A 7770-nucleotide genomic window follows, 5' to 3' on the forward strand; every position below is an offset into this window, starting at 1 on the left:
TGATGTCCTTATGTTAGTTACGTTTAAGTAGTTCTAAATCTACGGTACAAGATGGCGCCGATAGAGAAAGTACGTGTAGGTTCAGCTCCCAGTTATGAAGATAAAAGTAATAGAAATCGTAAATTGTGTATCAGAAAAGTTCGTAAAGGAATTCAGTGTAGAACCTGCAAGTACTGGTTTTATGATAATTGCTGTAAGATCAACTTAAAACTCGTAACTGATGACTATTTGTGGACCTGTGAGCCGTGCATAGCAGCCGCGTGTGATAGTTAATTTTCAAACATTATCAAAAATAAGGACGAAATAATCAGAATGCTACAAACCGATATTGAAGTGCTAGAAGTGAAATACGCTGTCCTCCAAGACCGATATACAGCTCTACAAAACAGTAGTGCTTCGTCAGTGTGTGTAGATCAGTGTTATGTACGTCGTGAAAACGCAACCGTCGACGACGCCACATTTATATACAAGAAAGGAAACCCACAAGTGAATAAAGAAGCCTCAACAGTGGACAAAGTTCAGTGTTTGATAAACAGTGATAATTCAAATAACAAAAACAGTGCGTCTAAAATTGTAGACGGCAACACGTGTACACAAAACACGCGTGGTTGCGTAAAAAAAAAATTCCGATCGCGTACGTAAACAAACACAACGAAAAAATAACGTAAAAATATTTGGAGACAGTGATGCTCGCAATATTTCGACATGCATGTCGAACTCTGCTCAAGATGGTTCGTGTATATCAGCAATTGTTAAATCAGTAGCAAAATTCGTGAATGTGGTAGAAGACATACACACAGAATGTGCTAAATTCACGGAAAAAGACTGTTGCGATAATCGCAGGAGCAAACGATGTTTATTGCAACGAGGCCAGCACTTTCATTAAAAAGCTACCCGTATTGCTGCAGTTATTACAGCATACAAACATAAGGGTCTAGTGCAGCAGGGGATACAACCCGTCGGCTTATAATACTAACAACTGTGCCCACGGGATATGACCTGGCAGACTGGTCTTGTGTGAACAGAGAAATTCGCCTAACGAATAGTAAACTGAAACACTTTTGCACTAAGTTTACGAATGTGACATTACTGGATACAGACAGGTATGAGACACACTGCTTCACAAAGCATGGACTACATCTAAATCAGTTTGGCAAAAATAAACTAGCAGCAGACATTGGAAAAGCTTTTCATGAAATAATAGGCCTAAACAGTAACGATCATGAAAGCAGACCAGTCATAGCCCTAACTAACGAGGGAAACTAGTGAGCTGGGCCAACTCTAGCAGGATTTGGTCCAGCAACAAGTAATTAATACACAAACGAAAGTTCACTCAAACAGCAATACAATTAATAACAAACGAAAGTTAACAGTGTTTCATCAGAACATAAGAGGCCTATACTGCAAGCTGGATCAGTTCACAGCAAATATAGAAGACACAAAAGGTATAAACAGTGCCCACATTCTGTGTCTAACAGAACACCACATCACTGCTGATATTGAAGTGGTCCCTATTCCCAACTATGTTTTGGCAACGTCTTATTGCAGGAAATGGACAAAGGAGGAGTAGCTGTATATGTAAAAAACAATGTCTTGTTCACGGCAATAGATGTACAAAGATTCTGCTTTGAGCTACATTTTGAAGTATGTGCTATAGAGGTGCCAGACACTGTCTCCAGATTAACAGTTGTGGCAGTTTACAGGGCACCATCTGGAAATTTTAAAGTGTTTGTTAAACAATTAGATACTCTTTTGTTGTATATAAGTAGAAAAAATAGGGGCATGGTAGTTGTTGGGGATTTTAACATAGATTTCGTGGTTAATTCTCCCTGCAAGGTGGAGTTTGAAAATCTCATGTGCACGTACAACCTTGTTCCCGTGGTTAGCTCGCCCACCAGAACCACAACCTCTTCCAGTACTCTCATTGATAACGTTTTTGTTGATCAGAATAAAGTCAACCATATTAATATTGAAATGGTTATAAATGGTCTGTCTGACCATGACGGACAACGAGTTACTTTCAACAGCTTGGGAATTCCTCTGAGTGACACCTCACTTAGATGGAAAACAGTAAGGAAAATAAGTGAGGAAGCTATTCAAACATTCAGATCATGTCTTCAGCATACTGACTGGACACCTGTTTATCTAGCAAAAACTGCTAATTCAAAATACAATTTATTCACAAATGAGATAGCAGGTATCTCTGAAAGTGTATTTCCAAAAAAGTCATACAGAGTCCAACCTGCTAGGTCTGCAAAAAAACCATGGCTCACTAAGGGCATCATAGCTTCCTGTCAGAGAAAAAGACAACTCTACATAGCATCAAAGACTTCTAACAACCCTGCTCAGCTAAAACATTATAAACTCTACTGTAAAATTCTTGCCAAAGTAATTAAAAACTCTAAAAGTATGTGTATAGCATCTGAAATTACTAATTCTGAAAATAAAATTAAAACAATCTGGAATGTGATAAAGAGAGAAACAGGAACTGTAAACTACACCAAAGACAAAAATATTGTTTTAACTGTTGACAACTCGGAGATAACTAATAGTGAGGAAATTGCTGAAATCTTTAACCAACATTTTTTAACTGTCCCAACACAGATAGGTTGCCATGGTTATGTAGATAAAGCTGCCTGTATAATGAAAAATAATTTTCCAGAACCTTTCAGTCAAATAAGCGTGCTTCCCATTACTGCCAATGAAATCAAAAAAATCATACAGTCTTTGAAAAATAAACATTCTGCTGGTATCGACGATATTTCAAGCAAGCTGTTGAAGGCTTGCTGTAGTGAAGTGACCAAAGTTTTCTCACACATCTGCAACACATCCATGCAACAAGGAGTGTTTCCAGACAGAATGAAATACTCTGTTGTGAGGCACCTGTACAAAGCAGGGGATGCTACAAATGTGTCAAACTATCGCCCTATCTCTCTATTAACAACATTTTCAAAAGTCCTAGAAAAAGCTCTGTACAACAGGATTGTGGCACACCTTGGTGACCTGAACATCATTAACAATCAGCAGTTTGGTTTTCAAAAGGGAGTTTCAATAGATAACACAATTTTCTCATTCACAAATGATGTTCTAGAGTCTATAAACAGCAAGAGGCTGCCAATTGGTGTCTTATGCGACCTATCAAAGGCGTTCGACTGTGTAGATCGCCAGATACTCTTCAAGAAGGCCTGTCATTATGGAATTACAGGACCTGTAGGGAACTGGTTAAAATCGTACCTCGAAAATAGGAAGCAGAAGATTATTCTAGATGTTTCAGATAGTGTATCACAATATATAGTGGACTCTGAGTGGGGAATTGTGCAGCATGGAGTGCCACAGGGATCAGTGCTTGGACCCTTGCTGTTCCTCATATATGTTAATGACCTGCCTTTATCCATCAATAAGAAGTGTAAATTTACAATGTTCGCTGATGATACAAGCATTGTGGTGGATAATGTGTCAACTACTGACTTAGAATCCGAGGTCAATGATATCCTTAAAGAAGTTCTGGATTGGTTTAGTATTAACTCCCTTTCAATAAACCTGAAAAAAACCAACTTTATCCAGTTCCAGACAACCCACAAAAACCCAAAAGAAATAGTTATCACACAGAATGATCAGATGATAAAGCAAGTGTACTTATCAAATTCCTAAGCATATACGTGGGCAGTAAGCTGAACTGGGAACATAGCGTTCTACAAACACTGAAACGGCTGACGTCGGCAACATTTGCTTTACGAATTTTGTCGCGCTTCAATGACAGTACCATCTCAAAGTCAGCTTACTTTGGCTATTTTCATTCAGTCATGTGTTATGGCATCATCTTCTGGGGCAATACACCTGCCGCAAAGAAAATCCTCACAGCACAAAAAAGAGCAATAAGAATCATTTGTGGTGTACCCCCACGAACCTCATGTCGAAATCTTTTTAAACGACTTGAAATACTGACAGCAACATCTCAGTACATATATTCACTGATGTGCTTCATAATAAATAACCCCACTCTGTATGAAACGAATTGCCTACATCATGAACATAACACCAGAAGAAAAGAGGATTTCCACTGTGAGTTAAAGAACTTGACACTTATTCAGAAAGGGGTAAAGTACGCTGGAACGAAAATTTTTAATTCCCTACCCAACAGCATCAAAAGTATAAGGAGTAGTACATCAGTATTTAAACGTAGCTTGAAAAATTATTTACTTGAGACCTCACTTTATTCACTAGAGGAATTCTTTCAGAGAAATAAGTAAAACCCAGATTGGAAAGATGTTGTTAAATTTTTTGACACTGTTTACTGTTAAACTAATGTAATAATGCCCTAATGTAAAAATTCCTGTTTTTCTCATTTCCATTTTTGGGTCACTTTTAAACCCAAAGTGGGAAGTTGTGATTACTGTTCAAGGTTAAAATAGATGCAATAATGCCCTAAATATGAAACTGCTACCTTCACATTTATGTTGACTAGTTTGTAAGCTAATAAGTATGACTTTTGTGCACTGTTATTAATACTATAACAATGTCTTTATTCTATGTATTTTATTATGTACATTGACACGTTCCACATCTGAGTGACTTGCTCACGTGTACAGATCTATGGAACAAGTATATAAATAAATGACCTCAAGTCCAACAATGTTTAGAGCCATTTTTGAAACAAACTGTTATTAGTTCTACTTGTGCATTTCAATTCTGCCTGGTTGCACCACTTGGCAATGGACATAAAACCATCTCTTAACAGTCAATATTTGTTTCATTCCAGCCCTCTCCCCTCCTTGCCCCCTCCTCCTGGGTGGTTCATTGTTTCGTCGGACAATGTATACATCGTGAATCTTCTAAAACTTGGACTGCAAATATTGTGGAAATGGAAAGTGCTAGTGGTGTGTAGTTTTCACAGAATGGATTGGTAGTCATGGGCTCATATTTTTAGTCAATAAACAGATTGTAATAATACTTATAAAGTGTATTTTTCATACAAACATACACTTTTTAAATGGGATAACGCCTATCGACATTAACAAACTAAAATTAGGGTAAATTAGAATGTCAGTGGTGTTTGTGGCAGGATTCTAGTGTGAGTTGTTTACGAGATATAGTACTTTGAAAAATTTAAACACCGACTCTTGTACAATACCTGTGGTAGCACACACTAAAGAACACAAATGCATACAATAGTTATTTGGATGCTGACCAATAATGAGACAACTGACCATCACAAGTTGTCTTCAAAATGACCACTGGTAGCAGGAATAAACACTTCCAGTCTGGTGTGAAACGAGTGATGCACATATGCTAACATTTCAGCGGAGTTGTCGGAGCAAGCTGCAGTAATACATTATGTTGCATATCATCAGATGTGTAGTTGAGATGTCCTTGTAGACAGTGTCTTTTAGCTTTCGCCACAGAAAAAAGTCTACAGGCGTAAAATCTGGGGAAAAGGCAGGTCATAGGTCATTTGCCTGTAAGAGTGCCTTAGTGGTTAAATTTTTTTTTTTTTTTTTTTTTTTTTTTTTTTTTTTTTTTTTTTCGTACTTCTTGTTGCCAGATGGCAACACCATGCATGTACACATCAGAGGATATTCTAAGGATTTAGTTGATCTTTTCCTCCACAGAAGGCATCACAGTATTGAATTGAGGAGAAATGCAACAAAGAGCGCTACAGTGAATATTACTCACTGTTGAGCATTAAGTGATGTAATGTAATTATAAACTGACACAACTTCAGTCAAGTAAAAAATAATTTGTCATGTTACAGAGATCTAATAGGAGTAGAAAACATGTTAAACACTAATTTTTTACTTAAAAGTAAGTTTCTGTGTAACGGCAACACTATTCATTCAGTCATAGGATTGTCGCGTACTTGCTTAGAAGCTTGCACGCAGCGCTGACGAAATTTCTGCAGTTTCAGTGAATTGATGCTCTTTCTTTTATAAAATTAGGTATCATGAATCTTGAAAAAGTTAATTTGTGGATGACGATGGACGATTAAAAGAGTTGACAGAAGAAATTTGGTTTTCAATACCAGTTCCGAATGAAAGTGAAGATGGTGATGAAGATAAAATATGTGACACCAGCAATAAATCCGTGAAATCACACAGTGCAACTGTTAATCTTATTGAATCCAATGTGAGTTTAAATGATTGTGATTGTGCTGGGCAGTCAATCAATGCAGACACCTCGGTAGTTGCAGTAGGAACTACAAGTACCAGAGGCGGTTCTGCTGCAATATCTGCGCAAGGTAAGAACAATACATCACAGATAAAGAAAATACGAGATATCTTGTGGAAGAAAGGAGAGATGAAGTATGTAGAGCAACCTTTTCTTGGAAAGGAAGCTTTACCAGATGAGCTATTAGCAAAGGAAACTTCATATGACTTCTTTTCGTATTTTTTTCAATGAAAATATTTTGGAGTTGATTTGACACGGATCTACGCTTTATAGTACCCAGATGAATTTGTGTAAGCCCAGCAATGTTACCGTAGAAGACATTCAAAAGTTTTTAGGTGATTGTATCCTCTCTTCTGTTGTAACACTGAAGAATGTGAGGATGTATTGGAATAACATTGTGGCCCATCAGTTGTACAGGACAATATTACTGTCAATAAATTTGAGCAAGTGAGGCGCTTCTTACACTTTCAAGACAATTTAGCAAATACTAATGGAGAAGACAAGCTCAGAAAGCTAAGACCTATTTATAAGCACCTGAATGAAAAATTTGGTTCAGTTCCAATGGAGGAGTCATTAACTGTAGATGAACAGATGTGTGCTACCAAAGCCAGGCACCGTCTCAAAATGTACATTCCAGATATAAATATGGCTATAAACTGTTTTTACTGTGTGGTGTATCTGGGTATGTTTACAAAATGGAGATGTATACAGGACCCGAACATGAATGGGACAAGATTGATGCAGAGCCGGATCTTGGTGCCAGCAGAAATGTGGTTGTTAGATTATGCAGGAATGTACCACAGAATGTAAATGAGAAAATTTACTTTGATAACTATTACACATCAATACCACAAATGCGTTATTTGAAGGGAAGAGGCATTTTATCTCTAGGAGCTGTTAGAAGAAGTAGATTTCACAATAAGAAACTCTCAGACGACAAGTCCCAGAGGAAAGGGATAAACTACTGGAGTTTATTGGAAATTATGAAGGAACAGAGATCTCAAATGTACTCTGGAAGTACAACAAGACAGTCATGTTGTTATCCATGTTTGTAGGAAGTGACCCTGTAAGCAATGTAAAGACATACGATAGAAGTAGGAAGAAGAATCATATTTTTGTATCTTGCCCAAAAATTGTGCAAACTTATAACAAGCATATGGGGGGAGTGGATCTTCTAGACAGTCTCACTGGCAGGTACAGAATCATAATGCGGAGTAAGAAGTGGTACTTTCGAGTATTTTACCATCTTGTTGATGTAGCCACAATCAACAGCTGGATTTTGTACCACAGAGTTAACAGCATCCGCAACCCAGTGTCTCAAGCTGAGGAGCTCCAGTTAGCAAATTTTAGGATTGAACTGGCTGAAACTTTGCTCAAAATTGGTTTCAGTTCTACAACAAAGAGAGGAAGGCCAAGTTTTATAGAGAAACAACCAGCAAAGAAAAAGAAGACAGCTTCACACCATCCAACTAAAAATGTCAGATTCGATCAGGTCGGACACTGGCCTGTTTATTTAGATAAAAAACGAAGGTGCAAAAATGAAAATTGCGAAGTTTATACCATTATTAAATGCGAAAAATGTAATGCGGAGCTGTGTCTTAACAA

Source organism: Schistocerca cancellata, chromosome 9 (assembly GCF_023864275.1).
Source record: "Schistocerca cancellata isolate TAMUIC-IGC-003103 chromosome 9, iqSchCanc2.1, whole genome shotgun sequence".
Taxonomy (NCBI): Eukaryota; Metazoa; Arthropoda; class Insecta; order Orthoptera; family Acrididae; genus Schistocerca; species Schistocerca cancellata.